At 38.2% G+C, this 20,317-nt stretch overlaps 1 protein-coding gene across 1 annotated transcript in view; it reads left to right on the top strand.

Annotated features, from left to right (window-relative positions):
• Positions 1-20,317, top strand: part of NAALADL2 (N-acetylated alpha-linked acidic dipeptidase like 2) — a 507,372-nt gene that overhangs the window by 95,608 nt on the left and 391,447 nt on the right. The window contains exon 3 of the mRNA XM_052804208.1: positions 5,192-5,270. The gene's annotated coding sequence lies outside the window, so the exon portion shown is untranslated. The remainder of the gene's footprint in view (positions 1-5,191; positions 5,271-20,317) is intronic.

The raw sequence follows: 20,317 nt of genomic DNA, 5'->3' as shown, positions 1-20,317 counted from the left end.
AACCTTCTCTTCGAATACACTCTGTGTGTGTAATACGTAACTGGCAGGGTGGACCCGCTAGCTGAAAGATTAAATGGCTTGAAATGCCAATGCAGAAAGCTTAAAAAAATGAAAAAGGAGAAAAAAGCTATTTTGTTTGCTCTAGTACTCTCAGGCATTCACTACTGCATTACTGTGACCGACAGGTCTCATGCTGGGATGTGGGCTGCTCTCCTCCCTTCAAGGGCAGGGAAGGCAGAGATGTACGCTGCAGAGGTGGGTGAACTGTCACGTAGTTTGGTGAGGGGCTGGTAGCAGGGGTTTACTAGAGGAGAAATCTTCAAAGTCTTGGGACTACAAATGATGGCATTAGTTTCAATCGGTACTCACTGTGTGTGTAACCCTGCGTACTGTGTCTTGAACTAACACAACCTCTCTTCAGCGGGTTGAGCTGCGCATCTAGTAGCGGGGACTTTGCACTTGGAAGACTTTTTGAGCTTGAGCGTGCTACTATATTCTGGCAATTCAGGGAGCTGTGTTTGGGAGCTTACCTCTCTAAAGAATGGAGAACAAAAGCCTGTAGCTGTCTAGCTTAACCTTAGTGCCTTACCTGTGGTGTCCTTGCTTACTACGTAGCCCACCGATGTACTCCAGACCCTGTTGACTTTGCAGCAGGTGGTCTTCTCGTGCTGCAGCAACTTCTGCATCTCCAAGGTTATACATAGTGGTCTCTTGCACATGTGGGAATACCTTGTTCTCTCCTCTACAGTGGTAGGATTGAAAGACTACTCTAACCCCTCTTTCTTTTTTCAGCCTTTCAAGGGAAACTTTTTTGGTTACTGCTATTGCGTCCCCACATAACTTGTCAGATGCCTTAAGTTTCTATACTAATACTGCAGTATAAGACAGTGTGAGTAAATAAGTACAAGATGGTGAGAATAGAAGTAGTTTCTGTAGATAGTCCTTAAGAACCAGCAGATCTACTGATACCTCAGGCACCATTAATTCTTGATTGGGGCATACCAGGATTGTCAGAGGAGCCATCTGCTACTTTGTTCTGTGTGTATTTATTTATTTATTAGTAAGGTGAATCCTGACATATCACATGGGAGAACTGGAAGGGGAACGATGTTTTTTATTGAGCTTCCTGCAGAACATCTTACCGAGAAGGACGGTTTTGCTTTTGTTGTTGATTACTTCTCCTGATACTCTGCATCATGATGCGTTTCTTTTTATATTGTGCTCGCTGACTGTTTTCTGACTAATATATCTTGATATTTGCTACTTGAAGCGGCATACAAAGAAGCTGTCATCACCAGCTGTGTAGAAGACATCTGAGAAAACCATCAATAAGTATTAAGAAGCAAATGAAAATGTCTCTGCTGCCCTACTGAATTTGACTTTTAGTACTTTTTTTGCCATCTTTCTCCCTTGGCTCGACATGCTCAAATACTTTGAGAGAGAAACATTTTGCTAGCTGCCTCTTCTATGATCTCCAGGTGCACAGGCCTGTGCCCAATTTCTTGCCATGCAGAAATAAGCCAGTTGATGACATTTCTGTTGCCTTTCTGAAACCTGTAATCTTCAGGCTCTACTAAGATTTAAGGCATATCAGGATAGGTTACTTCTGTGTGCCTAAACATTTTAGATTGAAAATAAATGTTCAGCCCCTATCAAGAATAATCTACTGTTCTGTTAAGAAGGAAGAATAGCAAGTAAGCTATTACCACAGAAAATTTCACTGCAATTTTCTTTTGCGTAAGTTTAAATTCTGAGTAGAGAGGTTGTCAATTAGTGTGCAGATTTTTTTAATTGGCTATAATAAAAAGCTAATTGGTGTTTTGCTTAAAGAGTGAATTAAGAAAGTGTTGCTATAGAAACTTTGCATGTGTATAGTGCTGCTCTACATAACGGTGAATATAATAGTCGAATGACCTTTCTGAGCCAGCTGTATAGTCAAGGAAAAAGTGTTAAATTCACTCTTGGTGAAGTGATCATTAAGGAGTTTGTGACTTCACCCATTTCATTGCCTGAAAGTATCTCTGGCATTGTCTTGCTGAATGTTTCTCTTGACTCGTGTCAAACCATATAATAAATGCTGGTCTCGGAAGACCTGAACTTTTGTAAAATCCGAGTGCTCCAATTTTCGATGTGTAAACTGATCTGTAATCTATCAAGCATGAAATGTACTACTGGGAAAATTTCATTTTCATAATCTGAGAAAGTGTGATGATGGATCGTAAGTGACAACATCTAATCCGTTAGCAGTTGTATTCCTCCATCCTCTCCCTGCCTTCTCTAGCCACTGAATTCTAAGCCTTATGTAAAACACAGGAGTTATAAGTCAAATTGGATTTCTGTTCTAATTTGCAACATTCTCTCCCAGCAAAAATAGTTATCTTCTCAAAAATAAACTTTGCTGGGGAGAGAATAATTTCTTCAGGATTTGTGAACAGGAATTTTTTCCTTGGGCTAGTGCTTGCCTACCTACATTACTTGAGAGTTGTTATCTGTACTTCTGCTACCTGCTTAAAAGTTAGATACAGGTGGCATGGACAAAAAAATTGAAGTATATTATGAACATAGTCACTTCTGCAGAGGAAATTGGTCAGTCATGAAATAAGTGTCTCTATATGGTACAGGGGAAAACTGAAACATGACCTTTTTTCAGTTCCCTGATCCCAAATCTCATTGTTACTACGTAAATGAACAAATCGTGTTGTCCCCTTTTTAACTGTGTATCTAGCAGATGGAGGGGTGTGAGATCCTGCAGTTATTAGTCATAGTGACAGAAAAACCTTAAAATGTCCTGCATGTTTTAAATGATGCTGTGACTATCTAAATGCAAAAGACCGGACAACTAGCTGTAGCCTGTGGAAGAGCTCACTGTGTTCTTTTTTCCTCTGGTTTTCAAAAAAAGATAAACCATTCTGTGTCTGCTAAATTTGCCCCTGCACTTGTTCTTCCAACTGGTAAAACATAAAAATCTTTTTGAGTTTGAGTTTATGATTTGACCGTTTTTTTTCCTCTCCCTTTTTTCTTCTTAGTAGATGCTTAGAAGAAATCAAAGATTCTTCTAAGTGGGTGAATTTAGGAGAATCTCTCAGAATTCTTTGGAATTGTACAGTAGGCTTCTTTCTGTACTTCTGGATCATGACTGAGTAGTATCATAACTTAGCAGCTATTTTTCCCTTGATACATATATGTAAGCCCTATTAGTGTTAATGCCTTTTTGAGATGCTTCCCTCATATATTCAATATCTGTTACTGATGGATGTCTAAACCCTAAAGTCTTATGAGTTGCATGGCATGTGGCTATCTCTAGAGCTTAATAGAATGTTGGATTTAATCTCACAGTTCATCTTTTGAGCAGTAAAACTGTAAGACAGATAAAATGTTTTAACATGAAGCTTTTATCTGAGACCTGTGAGCAAAGAAGTCTTTTTTCTGATCCAGGGAAAGGACTGGTTTTACTCCCCCCCTCTTTTATCTTGCCCAGTAAGACCGTAACTGTGATGTGTGCTTCCATGGGCTTTTATAGTTTAAAGGTGAAGTTTTGCAGAAAAGTAGTACAATGTTGTATTTATGACTGTCAAGGAAATGTGCTTTTTGGAACTCAGTAAATCCATCCTTACTTCATTTTAAATTTTTGCTGCTTTGCTTCAGTTTGTTGTCAACTGTTTTTGTGTAAAGGGGACCGGGTCTCTGAAGGGCAAAACATGAATCTATTTAGGACTGATATTTTCCTCTTGGTTTTACATGACTGTACAAGGCTCTGAGCATCCTGATCTAATGTTGATGTTATTCCTGCTTTAAATGGGGGATTGGACCAGATGACTTCTTAGGCTTCTCCCAACCCAAATTACTTTATCTCTGACAGGGGTCACATCTACAATGATAATGGGACTGTCTTCCTGTTCTTTCATTTTTATGAACTGTGACTCTGCGGGGTTACCTTGAAGGCAATTACAACAGCAACTGAAGTATGAATAGTTAAAGTAGCATCAGCTGCGGGCGGGTTTTTTTTTTAAAGATAATTTATCTCCAGATGACAAATTCAAACATGTCTTTTAAAATTTTCTTCTACAGCTTTTATTCTCCCCGTTATTTAAAGGATAACTTTGGTCAGACTTTTGAATGCATACCTAGGAAAAGATGTAAAAGCCAGTTCATCCCCCCCGCCAAGCCCATCTATCTCTCAACCACTCTTTCTCACCTTCTTACCTGCACAAGGGGAAGCCTGTTTCAACATGGCTGCTACAGCCATTATGTTGGATCAGTAAAAGTTATATGAAAACCTAGTGTCTGGGAGATAGAAACTGCACTCCTGCTAGTTCAGTGCATTATTTGTTTATTGGGATAAGTGTCGGCTGTGGTCCTACAAAATGGAGTATTGGAGGAGCCCAGTGGGTTCTGCATTGTGGATGTTGATGGGACGCCTCGGAAAAGAAGCTGCAGTGCCTGCCTTTCTTTTTTATTTCTTTTTTTTTTTTTTTAAGATAATTTCTTTGTTGCCCTGATATAATTGTGTTTACAGAAAATTACAATGGCACAACTTGGTTACTATTGATCCTTTTTTCCCTTTGGTTTTATAATTTATGTAGTGCAGCAATAGAGGGTTATTACTGGACTTATCTGTAGAATCTTTATAGTAAGCTTTGACTAGTATGGAACTGCAGCGATATACACAGAGACTGTTTAAATATGTACTGAGCTACCTTGTTTTGCTTGGGGAAGGAACACATTGGCACCTTTTGTATTTCATTAAAAGAAGGAGGGATATTTATGTGGATGATAATGAGATTGCTAGTGGGAAATAGGTGAAAAATTGAAATGATAGGAATATCAGGGTTTTTTTGGTAATAAGAACGCTTCTACTTTACTGATGGATAAACAAGGGAATTCTTTATTGTCCAGTGTTCTGTAGTAGAGTAGAACTACCACAGGTTCCCTGCATATGAACCTGCTGCTTCATGAACCAGACCTTGCTGGATGCGAGGGCATTGGTTTTGACGTTTTTGGCAGTCACTTCGTTTCTTTAAATGAGAGGAATACTTCATAACTACCAGCATGTTTAAAAATATGTTCTACTTTGCTGCTGTGTCAGGAAAATGAGTCTTCTATTTATATTTACAAGTTACATCATTGCAAATGGTTAGTTTTCTATTTCAATGAATGGTATTATAAAATGTGATGTGTTCCTCTTTTGCAGAGAGTTAATATAGAGGCCAGATTGAAAATATGCCTTCGTGAAAAAGTCTCTACAAAACTGATCCCATCTTGGCTTTAAGGTAAATGAAAAAACTGTATCAAGCACCTCTTCTAACTTTTCTTCTCATCATAGTTGTTCTGTTTGAAAGAAATGTGAGGATATTATGTGCTCAGAACGAAGAAAGAAAGTATTTTAAGGAGTTAAGTTGCAAAACTTAATGTTTAGTCAAAATAAAGTGTAAGCATGAGCCAATAATTTGGGGTAGGCTTCAGTAATTAGACAAAATGACAGTCAGTGGCATGAATGCTTATGTGTCTTACATACTGCCTTGACAAGTGTCTGTTTTGTCTAAAAATTGAATATGCATATGAAGGAGAGCTCACTATAATTCAATGGAAAATGTGAAATTACAAAGGCAGCAAAGTATAAATAATTGAAAATCAGGTTGTAACTCTGGCTTCTGTATTTCATGAGCTCAGTTGCAAACAAAATTGCTAGAATGGGAATTCACATTTTTGTTCCTCTTAATTTTACTTTCATGGTACCATACTCCTGGTATAGAGAGCAAGGCAGTGAAAATGACGAAGGGGTAATTAAATATCTGTAGGAAATTAAGAGCCAAACCACACTAATTTTCAGCACTCTACAGCTTTCATTATATATGTATACACTTTGATTTCTCATGTATGTGGAAAATGTATCCTCTAACACTGCATATTTTTAGTCTTTCTCCTCCAGAATTTTTTAACTTGCTGTGTTCCATGGTAAGACTTAGCAAGCTTGTTTTGTTTGTGAAACCATTGCAGGAAATAATTATTTTAATAACTTTATGAACAGTTAATTACTTGCAAGTATAGCTAAGTATTCTTAATCTCTACTAAATAGTCCTTTATGTCCATACCTTGTTTGACTGTTTACTATGTCTTGTTCATTTGTTGAAATCGCTCGAAATGGGTAAATTTCAGCGTTTGAAGCTCTTTGGATCTACTTGCCCTGCTGTGTCTGCAGATGAAGGGATCGGTGAGATTGCTGTACTCAAAAAGTGTTATTTTCAAGTGGCACTTTCTCCAAATTTAACCAATGCTATTAGGCATAATAGAAACCATATGCTACTTCATATCCCTAGTATTAGGGGTTGTGATACTGCAACTTGCCATAAAACCAAGTTCCAGGCAGCAGAATAAATTCAGTTGTGTATTTGGTTTAAAGGCCCAGGTTTTGCCCTTAAGCATCAGGTACTTCTAGAACCAGATCAAGACAGAAGGGCTTGCAATGATGAAATAATTTGACTCTAGAACTTGCAAAAATATGCTCATAGAACTTAGTCACAATAAATAAAAAAGAAAAAATACATTTCCCAGTAGTTCAGAGTGGTAGCTCTGTCTAGCTGGGATAGCTATCTCCACTATATACTCAAATTTTTCCCATAAGCATGGTAAGCAGTTACCTTGGTGCATGGAGGGTTGGGCTTGTGGAGAGGCTGCTGTCCTGAAGATGAGGTCTCTCCCGATGCCTCTGGGCCATGTGGTCACAGCAAGAACAGTTTCAGATTCTTGTGCTTTCTCTCTTCAGCCTGTTTGGTGCTAACAAATAAATTCAGCAATTCCTTCAGTTGTATCATGATGGTTTCATGGTTTAAATAGTTTTAAAGTCTCGATTAGACTGTGGCATCAGAGAGAAATATTTAAGAAATCTGGCAGAGTAGAGATTGATCAGTATTGTATTTGTCTAATTAGCGAATAGGCATGACTATGCTTGTTATACTAAAGTAATTATAATATAAAATGGGCAACATAAAATCCATTTTTCTTGCGCTATATACTTTGGGTGCAAATTATAGAAGTTTCATCTGGAAATGAGAAGAGAATCTTCAATTTTGACCTGTGTGGACACAACCAGAAGAAAATTTTATGAAATGTGAGTCTGTAAAAATGCTTTTGTGCTCTAAGGAGCAGACAGTAGTAGTCAGGATGTTTCCTTCCATGCTGTAGAATTGTCTCCATCATCTAGTTTTTTGACAATAAGAGTTGTTTCTGTGCATTACATATGCTTTGCTAAACTTCATTCATTTTGATGTCTTGGTTGATGAAGTATAACAAAACACCCAGGAGCCTTATAAAGGAATTGTGGGAGAGTAGTCATCCTGGGTGATAGCACTGTTCCTTCTCTTATCAGTTCTTCATGTCAAATATAGTGTGTTTTTTCTCCTCTGGCAGTTGCTATATACAGACGATGGAATAATTCAAAGCTGGAGCGACCGATGTGGTTGTCCTGTCTGGAGGCAGTAGGCCTTCCTTGGAATAATTATTTCTGTGTGTTCTGTAGCTGTACTTAAAATAAAGCAAAAGCCTCCAATCCTGAAGATACTGGTGATGGAAAAGCTGTCATGATTCTTGGAAAATTGCCCAACAGATTACACTGTTGGAAAACATTTGTCCTGTTTATTTCTTGAATTTGTCTGAATCAGCTTGAAGCATTGAAAATAGCACTTTTTTTTTTTCCCTGCTCACCTGTGCAACCTTATGCTATCATATTTCTGATCCTGGCTTAATTATTTAGACTGCTAGTTAATCACACCCTAACTTCTGCATAAATACCAGATTAAGCTCTTTTAGCCTTTTCTTTGTAAGGATGTTTTACAGTCTTCTTCATGGTCTCTGTCCTAATAATCTCTAATCAAGCTCCTTCTCCAGTGATGGATAGCAGACCTGAAAACATGTTCACATGGTGGTCTCAAAAGTTAAAAAAAGAGAGACAGACAATGCATCTACTTAGTTGTATGCTTAAGAGAGACCTCTGCACAGCATCGCACTGGGAATCTTGTGTTACCCTGTTCTAGAATTATGGGTTTTGCAATGTTTGATGTTTTTTAGTGCTTTGTAATAAATTTCTCAATATTTTAATATTTTTCTTCGCTTGAGGAGGTCAGTTAAAATTCCGTCTCATGGAAGCTAGCAAGATAACAAGACTCTGAAATACCAAGAATGTATTACAGGTTTATTTGATGGTAGCATTAAGGCGATAGAAGTACGGACTTTTGCCGAAAGAGCTGTACCTTCCCCTCCGTCCTCAGCCACGGCCCTGCCACTTCCCCTCTGCCACATGGATGCTTGGGCTGCAATGGGAGGAGGTGGATGAGAGCTGCTCTGGCTGAAGGTAACCTGGGGCTGGGGAGGGGAAGAGTTTTCATCTTCGTTTGCGTTGTCTAGTTCCGTTTATGGCTGCATAACTTACCTGCTAGTGCGTGCAAGTGGAAGTTAACCTGTGGCTTCAGGATGGGCAGGCAGGGAAACTGCTGCTTTGGAGGTGGTGCATGTTTATGTTGATATTAAGGACGGTGGATCGGTACCTCTAGTGGTTGAAGTACTGCTTTGTTTCCATGGAATACGTTAAAGATCATGCATTTCTACTTGTGAGATCAATTGATTTTTATTTATCTCGACAAGGTTTAGAATAGCATTTCTTCATGTTCAGTGCCATTCTTCTGGAGTTAAAAAGCTGTCATCTGTTGTTTTATTTTTTACAAATTCAAAGGACACTTTAGTACTGTCAGCGTGAGATCATCACTGTCTAATAATAGACATTTTAGAAGATTTCTATTAATGTCAACTCTTAACAGAGCCCTCTTAACTAAAAGAATTGTACCTTATAATCATGCTGTGTCTTTCACTACAAAGCAATTATATGAATTGTGTGAATTGGCTAAAATCTATTAGCTATTAAAACTCAGAATGTTACTTCTGATCAGAAAGAAAGTCATCTTGTTTAACTTCCCCCTCCCCTTCATACGTCTATGAGAGTGGGAGCCTGTGAGGGAGAAAAGAAAGGGAGCCTGATGGTGGTTAATGGCTAATGAATACAGCTAAGGATACAGGAATGGTTGCCTGGCAACGCGGGAGGATGGGCTGAGGTCCCTTGTCAGTACATAGGAGTTGACAAATGGCTCATCTCTTGAGCTCTCAAAGACTGACTTCTGCATTTTTTGCAGACTTTATTCTCAATAAGTATCATAGCTGGGCTAGATTTGTATATTATATGTTTTGTCTCTATGTATTTCATTCTTTTAAAAAGAAACGCAAGAAGAATGGAAGCAAATTGAGCGTTTTAGTTAAAGGAACAAAACATGTTGTGAATTCTGTCCCATGCAGTTATTATGCTTTCAAGATGTGAGCCATGTTTAGTAAGAGGTTTGCCTAAAATGGCAAGCTCTTGGATCTAATTCCAGGTAAAGTTATGTTTTCTTAGCCTGAGAGCCCTCTGAAAATGACCATTGATACGCTCAATGCTGAAGGATGATGAGCTGGGGTTTGTGTTATAATTGCAACCTTGAGAAGATTGCCTCTTTTTGTCGTTGAAACACAGTTATGCACTGACACATCTACTTTGTTTCCCTTCTTACAGTGCAATAATATCAGGCTGCAAACAAAGTGTGTACACTGAGGAGTATGACGGACTTGACCTTGTACAAGTTGTTCTAACGACAATTCAAATGAATTTTGAATATAGGTGTCAGTATGAGCTGTAGATTTGTCTTTCTGCTGCAATATAATTGTACATAGGTGGTACTTCGTTAGGGAGATGAAGGGTGGCCTTTGTTAGTTTGGTGTTCTCTAGTAGGGCTTTATGGAAAAGTAGATGGACATTACCACATGAAGGTGGTTATCATTAAGTGAATATTGGACTAGTAACTTTTTTTCTTTCCTGTGGAGATAATTACAACGGAAAAAGTTGCAACTGGCTTGCAGACCCAGGTTGCGCAATATGGTAGGCTGTGTAGTTTTGCTATTGCCAGAGGAAGTAATTTTCTCAGCCCTTTCAGCTCTCAAGAACAGCTTTGGTGCCTTAATGATAAGGTCAAAGCTGTAGGAAACAGGTTGGGTTCTTGTTTTGAATTGTTGGACAGGAGATCTATCTAGCCATTTTGTGCCTCTTTCTTCGAGGCAAAAATGAGGTCAATGTGTATACATCTGCGATTGTATTACCTTGGGAATTCTTTAAAAAAAAAAAATCTCTCCTACTAGTAAGAGCAATTGTCATTTGCAAAATGCTTGCTTCCATTTTTTCTTGTTGGGTTCGGTGTTTTTGTTAATGGTTGTTGTTAAGGCTGGACCTTTTTAGAGCATTTGGTGTATTGTGAAACCTGACCAGCTGTCAAAATGTAGAGTGTTTGTATGGAAATGTTTTGATGGAAGCTGCAAAGAAATCTGTTATGTTTACTGGATACTTTGTAATTATCAGACTTTGAATAATCTAGACAAAATCAGTGTTTTCATCTAACTTCTTTTTCTGCACAGTCTATTCTCTCTGTCCCCATGCAAACACACAGAGGCAAGATAGCAGCAGGCAACTGTATGGAATTACTTCCTTGTAACTGGAGATACTCAGAAAATGAGGTGAAAGGTTTGAAATGTTTCAATTTGTATAGCCCAAACCTTAAGGCAATTGTCACTAACAAAATGGTCTTTCTCCTTCATTCTTCGTGTTGTAAACTGTAGCTTCTGACTTACTATTTATCTTTTTAATGGTTTATACTTAGCCCTAAGTTTGCTGCAGGGTATTGAGAAATGTTTTGTAGCTTATGATGATTCATGGGAAAGCTTGGGTAAACTGCTCTGGACTGTATTTCTTGGTAACTTGTACTCTTAAGGGCAACTTTGGTCTGTAGGTAAGATTACTCTTTCCCATCATCTGCATGTTTAAGTGGCTGCTGATACAATTGTATTAACTTAAACGTAACCGCCATGATTGAAGGAACTGCGTGCTGTGCTAGAATTACAGCAGCTTTGGATCCAAGTGTTTGAAGGTGTGCTTTAATCTACTATATCAACGAAGGAAAAGACTGCAAATTTAAGATTGACGAATCTGTGTTCATGTCTGTCACAACCTGTGCTGGACAGCCCAGGGAGGGGTCGTGTTGAGTTCGGAATTCCCTCGGGCTAAATTAAGGTGAAACGACACCAAATGATCACTTGAACGTTTTATTCATGGCAGAAGCAACCTGTACTTGGAAGGCGTAACAGTAGGTGGTGTGGTCTCTCACAACAGGAACTGGCATGAAACTACCTCAGTAAACTGTTTAACCCGTGGTAATCACATATACATCAATTCAGGGAAGAAAAGCAGGAGACCCACTGAGTCAGGAGGTTCAGAGCAGACCCCCTTGCTTTCCAGACTTCTCAGAGAGGAGCCCAGGGGCAGCTGGATCTGCTCCTAGTCCCAGACTTGGTCAACGGTTTATGTCTAAAGGGATGAGGTGTAGGGATTATGGAAAAGGAAAGAGAGAGACAGAAGAAAAGAAAAGAGGAAGATTTCACCGGTCCTGGGTCCAGCATTGGTCCAGCTAGCCTAAGTGTCCAGTTCCAGTGGGTGCGCACAAGTGGGGCTTCAATTCGTGCCCTTTTATCATCTCCTTGCCCCTCCTTCGGGTGGGCACTCAAACTCATTAGGCTAATTAGGTGTCATGCATGGTTTGTGCTTCTAGAACCTTTGGGAAATGTGTTGGTGGGCTTGGGGGTCATTTGGGGAGTAGCTGCTGCTTCCCTGCAGACATGACCATTGTTTGATCTTTGGCCGTGCATGGTGAGCTGCCCTGCTCAGCACGTCAGAACAGGGAGCTGCGCATCCTCCGGCATGCCCTCCTGTTGCCGATCGGCTTCTCACCTCTGATTCCTTGCTATGCACAACTTGCCCCACCGCAATGTTTGAGACGTTAACTCTTTCGGTCTCTCACAATGTCCAAGATGTCCAAATTGTTGGCTATTTACTTCCCTATGATAGATTCTAAGATGGCAAAATACCTTAAAAATTATTATAATTGAACCAAGAAAATAAGTAAGGATCAATAAGATCCTTTAAAAAAAATTACGGCAGTTTCTCTGTCTGTACAATGCAGTGCTGTTGAAAAAAGTCTGGCCAAATTCTGTAATGTTACCAGAAATGTTCTTTTATTTAAAACCAAATTAAATAATTTTAAACTTTAAATAATTGTTGGCCGGCTTTTGTAAGGAATGCAAGTGGAACATATTAAATGCTTTCAGCATTCTTTTGGAATACCTGCTGGCCGGCTTCTTACGAAATTTCAGTATTACTAATCTATTAACACATTGGTTACATTGGAACATTGGTTAAGAAAAATTAAACTGTTTAAGTTGTGTTTTAAAATGATGCTTTAAGTCAGCCAGTTTTGACACTTTCAACTTACTTTTGCATGGGCTTTCTTTAATTTTCATCTACTGGCTCATACTGTAGTAATTTGTTGGGCTTTTGCTTTTCTTATAGGACTCAAACAGAGAAAGTCAAGGAAATACCAACCCAGAGCAGGCGAGAGTTAAAAGACTTTTTTATTTTTTTTAATTAATTTTTAATTTTTTTTTTGTGTACCATGAGCATTGTTTGAAAGTGAGATTCTGATTCCTTTTCTTAATTATGGACACAGAATTAACTTCTTGTCCTTCATTTTGGCTTCCATGCTGTTTTATTTGCCTTACATAATACCCTGTCTGAGATATGGAGACAATTTATTGATTAAAGCATATGAAACAAGTGCATGGTGTGTAAGCAGGGAGAAAGGGGCATGGGTAATGTATTTTTAGATCTCATTTCCTATGTTGCTTCTGTATTAAAAAAATCTATGTGAAAATATACTAAGCAATGCAATAACTGCATACTAGTAAATATAAAGCCAACAGCTGTGTTTTCCAAGAGTACACCACCGCAACTGGAATTGGGAAAAATAAAACTTTATTGCAGATTTGGGGAGAAATGGAAAACAATGCTAATCTAAAAATCATTTATCTTTTCTTTTTTTTTTTTTTTGTTTTCCTTCCATTGGGGAGAATAAGATTTTGCTGCCTTTACTCTCTCTGGAAAAATATAGCTCATTCTGTTCTTTAGGAGTATTGCATAGATAATTCAGAGGTGCAAACAACAATGAAGAGTGTTATTCCATACTAGAAATGCTTTACATAGGGAGTTACTTATAGTAAATAGTTGAACTAACTAGTTTGGAAGAAAGGAAGAATTTATTCAGTCTGAAGCACAATTCAAATGTGATGCAAGTGCCCTGCTGTCAAAGAAGGTGTGCCAGGCTAGAATCTGAGTCTCAGTTTGTATAGTCCAAGCGCGCATCACCTACCCCTCTGATTTTGCAGAGTAGTTAAAAACTAATGAAACGTGCTTTACTATGAGATGTGCTTTATCTGCAGAGGGCTGTAAGCAGATGTGATGTGAAAGTGTCTCACTGGAGGGGAAGAGATGGTAAATTATGGGAGTGCTGAACTTGGCCTGCATGTATATGTGCATACTGCATGGTGCAGCTGGATCAAAGAGGTTGTGCTCACCTAACAGCTTGTCAGCACCAAAAAAAGCTGCCTTGTTCCTGTGTTCTGCACTCCTTTGTGGGCTGATTAACATTTTTTAAGTAGCACAAAACTGAGAAGCGATAGGAAAAAGTAGGTAGCTTTCTGCTGGTGAAAGTGTGGGATTAGTGAGCTGAATCAGCTTATCATAGCTTCAGAGGACGACCGCACCTGGCACAAGGAGGCAGCAAGTCTCCTGGCTATAAAAGCAAGAAACGGGTGTAGGAATATAATTTTAGTGACAACTTTTTGTCGATATGCCCCCTCATTTGTCAGTAAGTGTGTATGTATCGAAAGCATTTGTCAGACTTCCCATGCAGAGACTCACTGTTTAGCCTGGTTGATGATATGACAAAGCTGAGTTTTGTTGCTTTGCTTGATTCGGGAGGGAACTGTTCGCCAGCTCGTAGCACTCAATGGGATGTACGTATTGCAACTCATGGCATTTCACAAAATGGCTGTCTTGCTCTATGTGGCAGTCCCACAAAGTAAGGTAATCTGTTAGCATGCTATTGCTTCTTTGTAAAATATACATACATATATATGTATCTTTATACATACATATATATATAATTTTTACAGCTCTTCTGTTGGAACAATCTTTAGTGATTGAAGATTCACACATGAGATTCTTCCTGGCTATTCTATATTTGCTGGGGTAGAAGATATTTCAGAGTCCAAGTCTTCATTGGCTCGAAAATCCATCTCCATATTAAATCACTGTATTTTATAGAGTATATTTGTTATAAAAGCTTATGTATGTGGCTGGAATGCAAGCTGACCTACTTAAACCACACCTCTTCCCAGCTTTGCTAGATCTATCTAGAGATGAGTGTTCATCTTGCCAAAATCTAAACACAAGGTCACCCATTTTTGTGTTTCGAAGAAGTACTTTCTCTAAAAGGGTAGAGTAAGGATAAAATGGTAAATTTTTTTTTTTTTGAACTGATCAGCTTTTGATTCCCTGTATGAGGTTTTTAGGCTCTGTGCTTCCTAATGTGATCTTAGAATAGTAAGATTTACTTCTTAGTTGTGCAAGATGGAGTTCAGTATTAGCTAGCATTTATAGCATTAGCTCTCTTGCCGACAAATATTAGAAAAACATTTTTCATTCCCTCGCTCTTTTGCTTTCCTTTTTTTAAGCTGCTTACTTTTGTCATTTGATTTATCCTTTGCTTTCAATTATAGCTACAAGATTCATCAAGAATAGAGGTGGTAGCAATAAATCGTGCAGAGATTTCTAAGTAAAACAAACGCATTTTTAAAAAGCACTTGTTTAATTCCATTGCTTTTATAAATAATCAAGTGGATTGAAGGGCAGTGAAATTGGTATCCTTTTTACTAGATCTTATATACTCTGCATTACTATCATTTGCAGGCCCAGATTATAACGTATCAGCTTCCATGCATCAGATCTTTATACTTGTTTGCATAAATTGATTTTGTTTAATACCAAAAAGACCAAATTAGAAGGAAAAAGGAGAAGCTAATTCTTCTTTTTTCTATCTTCTACAAACTGACTTCATACTAATGTGTTTGGCTTCTGTGCACTCATCTTTCAGCTGCTGAAGTCAGCTTGAGTTGTTATTTATTTTCTACAGACTCATCTATATTTTCATTAAGTAGGAAGTCTAAAAACATTAGCAGTGAATCAGGAGGCCATTGCTGATTTTGATTGCTAACATTTTTTTGAGGTTTGGTTGCTAAAGCTGTGTGAATGAAAACTGAGGAGCAGGAACTGATTAGAAAAAGATATTTAAAGAAACTTCAGAAATGACATTTTGACAAAGCACCCGTTTTCTGTGGAGGGAAGAATACCTCTGTTGGGGAAGGCTGTCAAAGTGTTCTTGTTTGTTTTCCAAATCAGGACTTTGGGAATGGAGGGACAGAGACGTTGAGGTGTTTTCTTATGGTCATAAAGCTATCAAATGAGGTCACAAACCAAACTGTAGTCTTAGATCCCCCTCTACTGTGTTACATTTGTCAGTCACGTCAGGACTGATAGGTCTTGGAGAGACAGAACAATTATCCATAAATCTGGTATTGTGAAAAGTAATATATGCTTTATTAACAAAACAACAATTAATGAAAACTCTATGGATGTTTTGAACCCTGTTTTCTTCTGCATACTAATAAATTCACCTGGCATGTGATTTTCTCACTCAGCAAGGGATCATGGAGAGCTTGAGGTACCTGTTAGTTGTTTTGCTGGATGTGCTTTTGAAAAAGGAGATTGCTCCTCTGTGCAACCATCCTCCAGGGAAGTGGCCAAGGGGGGAAGTCACCTCCTGTTGTGTCTGGAAGACCTATATCTCGGTTCTGTTCAGTCCATATCAGTATGTTTCAGGTTAGAGTGGTGGTTTGGAGCCTCTTCTGGTCTCTTAAAAAAAAAAAAAAAAAAAAAAGGCGCGAAAGAAAACCAACAAAAACCCAAAAGCTTCTTTGAACCTCAGAAACTTTCTTAATGGAAGACTCATTAAAACTAGGTCTTTTCACCATAAAATAGTTGTTTCAACAAAGTGATATTTTTCTGATGGCAAGTAGTTTTCTGACAAAAAAGGTGAATTGAGCTGTAATTAGTGCTTAGAAATAAATGAGAACAAATATACTTTGTTTCCCGCTATGCTCCAAAGTGGTGATGTTTGCATCTATATGAAGTTTTATACCACGGGGTCCTTGTAACTGGTGAAAACCTGTTTACCACAGCTAGACTTGGAAATAAAACTCAGACAAGCCAGAGGAATGTGGGATGAAAATCTCAGCCATGATGGAGTAAGTCTTTCTTGGGTTTTGCTCACTGCTCAGTGCTGTCTGTGTGCTGTCTCTGCCTGCTGGCACTCAGTTGCTCTTTTTTTTTTTTTTTTGGTGCATCATTTGCATAAACACTGAAAACCTGTTTCACTGTGGTATTTGAGACTGGTTATCCTTGCTTTTGTATTTAATCCATTTTAATTGTGGAAGAAAATATTTTTTCCCTCCCATTTCCTATTTTAATTGAAGTTGTAGGCTAAACAAGTGCTTGTAATTTGGAGGCTAACCAAATAATGCTGTTCCTTTTACCGTACCATTTCCCATGGAACAAATAAAATAGCCATGTTGCTGTTAAAAACCAAACAAATAACCATCACCACCAAAAAACCCCAATCACTAACAATATATAAAAACCTGAACGTCAGTATCTGTGCCCTTCTGTTTTGGAGAGGGAGACAGGATTGGCACTGTCCCTTTTCTCCTAGCAGTCCTGCCATTATTGAAGGTGAAATATTTGCTGTTTTTTCCTGTGAAAAATGTCCGTCTGTGGTGCCAGACAGGTAGTCGCTACAAAAACTTTGTGGACTGCTTCTCTCCAGTGATACCCTTTAAAACACTTTGGTATTAACTAGCAAGCTTACACAGAGGCTGGATCAGGGAGTCTCTTAGTGATTTGTGTAAAAGAACTCTGTGTATTCCCAGTGCTTACATTTTAGTTCTAGATATGATTTGTATTATCTGTGCAATTTCACATGTAATAAGTGTGCCTCATTATTCATGTTTTTGAAACACTGAAACTATATTCTTTAGGGAAAAAAAAACCCCACCCACTTGTCTTTCTATTACATTTGTAGAGTATATGGCATAATACATCTGGGAGTTTGAAACATGTTACCGATAAAAAATGACAGCAACTGTGTTAGCTGTTGATGACATTACTTTTTTTGTATTAATTCTATAAAATGTCTAGATTTGTGAGTAGAAATGAGAGTCCTGAAAGCAATTTGGTCAGCACACACAGGAAGCTTGTGCTTTTCTGAAGGCTTTCAGTTGTGAGAGCCTCTCTCTAGATTTGCAGAGCTACCCGAGAAAACTTGTGCCAATGTTCATATCTTCTCGCAAACCTTATCAGTATTGGTGGAGAGTACTCTGTTTCTAATGACAATTGAACTTGGGCTTGTAGTCCTCCATGATGTTTGCGGTGTGATGCAGTGATCTGTTTGGCATGGCTCTACGCACAGCATAAGATCTAGCTTTTCTCTTTTATAGCCCTGATCGCTATCATCATCAAATTATACTTCTGTTCGTTGTCTGTCAAATGCATTCCTTAGAATCAAGAAACACTGTAGTTGCTTTATGGTAAATCTACAGAATAACTTTCTCTTTTCTTCTGGGAGCAGAACAAAACCACTGCATTTTCACATTTGGGTCTTTCTAGAGAGAGTGAATGAATGAAGAGTTCCTCCTTTGGAAAGCACTCCATTTAAATCATTGCACGCAAGTGAGCATGACAGACTGTTTTAGGAGAACATAAAACGAAGCTAGCCATTTCTCGCCATCAGTTGTTGTTGGAAGAGGGAGTGTGAAAAATCTTGAGTTTCAGTCCTTTTTGCACTATTCCCACTTGTAGGCTTCATTTGAAAGGAAGAAGTATTTTCAGTACTATCACTCTTGTCTCTTGAATTCTTGAAAATATTTAAGAGTTAACAGAAGGTGATGCGATAAAATGCTAGAACTTAAAGTACAGAATACTTCTGTAAGTGCTAAAAGCGTAAAATCAGAATCTTACTCTTTAAGGAAAGTGTTGGTACTCAGTAGCTAAGAAGAATAGTTATTTTTGTTGCTTTAGACTTCTGTTTTCTTTGGAATTAGTAGCTCTCTTTATATGGGGGATGACTTCACAGAATACGGTATTGAAGGTAAAAACTAATCATTATGATTTCTCCCATGTTTACAAGTTATAATACCATAGGGTATTTAAGGATTTCTGTCTTTCAAGAGATGGACAGTTTGTGTTTGGAGAGGGCAGAAATGCTTTAGATGCTTCTGTCTCATCAGTTAATTACCAAATATATTTTGCTTTGCACTGCAGAACTTCACTGATAAATAAACTTGTTTTTCTTAATTATGTCTTTTAAGTATAGAACAACTCAAGCTTGTTTGAATATAGAAACTCAGCAGCAAATCTTTGACTTCCCCAAGTTTGTTGGTTAAGGAAGAGTTTCTGTACAGGTTCCTCCACTGTCCCCAGGAATGGGTATGGGCAGCCTAGGTGTTAGTTCCCAAATCAAGCTAATAGTAAATGGTGCACTTGCCGTAGTGGCCTTGTTTGAGAGTTGAGTTAAAGAAAGATCGGTGCCCAAATATTTTTCCTTTTCCTGTCTTAGGTGCGTTTTGTCAGCTTTGAAGATCGTGCGGATCTCCTTTTGTATTAGGGACCTGTTTGAAAAGCAGGAAGAGACACAGTCAGACTCTAATAAAGTCTCAATATCCGCTCTTGCATGCTCATTTCATTAACTGTACTACTGGGTACTTTCAGGAAAGGCCACTTTGGTTTTCACTCTTGAAGTAATCACAAAGCCAGCGAAGTTCTTGTTTATGCATTTCTTGCACACAAAAATAACTTAATTTAATCTCTATCCTTAAGTAGAGGAAGCTGCATTAGAAATGAGCTGAAAAAGACCTCCATCCACTAAAAGGATGTTTCAGGTGTCTGCTGGAGTCTCACCTCCTGCGCTGACTCTGAAATGGCCAAGGGCAGCTTCAGTTCATTGACAGTAAATTGATATTCGAGGAGGGATGAGCGTGGTGAAATGTAAGAACCACTGACTGCAAATTTTGGGCTGTGAGCTGATACTGAGGATTATGGGGAGGAAAGCTAGCAAAAGCTCAGCTAAACTAACAGAAATAAAATAATGGAAGGCTCTTTTTTCAAACATAAGTTTGTTTTGCTTTTCTCTTTGCTTTCTTGGTAAAGAGCCTATTCTGACTGTGAAATGGTTGATTTAACCCAACTAATTTGATAATCAGGCAAGAGTAAAGCATGAGGCTTTTCTTGTAAACTCCTTCAGTTTTGTGAACCAAGTGAGAAGCTGTTTTGGAATTCACTGTTCCAGATGATTCAGGTTTGGGATGTCTGATTTACCTTCTCTAGCAAAAGTCAGATGTTTAAGCATGGCTAAAAGCTAGTTGCATGTATGGATGAGGAAGGTGCTTGGTGAGTGAAGAAGAAGTTGACAGTGAATCACAAAAGGACATAAATATTTTTTTACTTCTGCCTATGTGATGATTAGCTTGAGGAGCGTTACTGTCTGGGGATATTCTTATTCCTAAGTAAGACACTTGTTTGAATTGGCATAGTTTGTTTCAGTAATTCTACTTTAAATGTACACTTCACCTAGCCTGAATTATCTTGAAAAACTATCTTCAATTTTTCCCCCCTCTATGTTTCTGTTCTAATAAATAATTATTTCAGTACTTTAAAAAAAGGGAAGAAAAAGACAATACAGTGTAGTTTTAAAAATAGACTTATTTTCTACTGGATTAAAATAAAATTTCTAATGCTATTGATTAGACCATTTTGAGTGTAATCCAGAGGGAGGTTAAGATTGTGAGAGCTATTTAGCTCTTTTAATTTGTCATTGTTTGTTCCTTTAAAATAGTGCTGTGGCTTCTCTTTGATTTTTGTCACTGGCAGTAGCAAATGTAAATGTTAAAATAAAACCAACTTTGTAGGCAGACACAGGTGTACTTGTTCAACAAATTGATCACAAGTGTATCAGACACCTGTTATTTGATTTCCAGAGCAGAAAAGAGCAAATATTTTCTTGGAACTCAACTTGAAGTCTGGCTGGATAAGATTATCTTAAAAGTTTGTGTCCTTGTGCTGGAGGAGGAGGGAAAGAGAAGCAAAGTAACCTTTTGTTTTGTTTATAACCCCTTTGTGTTCCACAGTCAAAACAATCTCAAAATTATAGTGTTCAAGTAAAGCATTTTCCTTGGAGGTAATCTTTGTGAA

Source organism: Harpia harpyja, chromosome 12 (genome assembly GCF_026419915.1).
Source record: "Harpia harpyja isolate bHarHar1 chromosome 12, bHarHar1 primary haplotype, whole genome shotgun sequence".
Classification (NCBI taxonomy): Eukaryota; Metazoa; Chordata; class Aves; order Accipitriformes; family Accipitridae; genus Harpia; species Harpia harpyja.
Note: the sequence above shows the minus strand (reverse complement) of the source record. Positions and strands in the feature narration are given on the sequence as shown.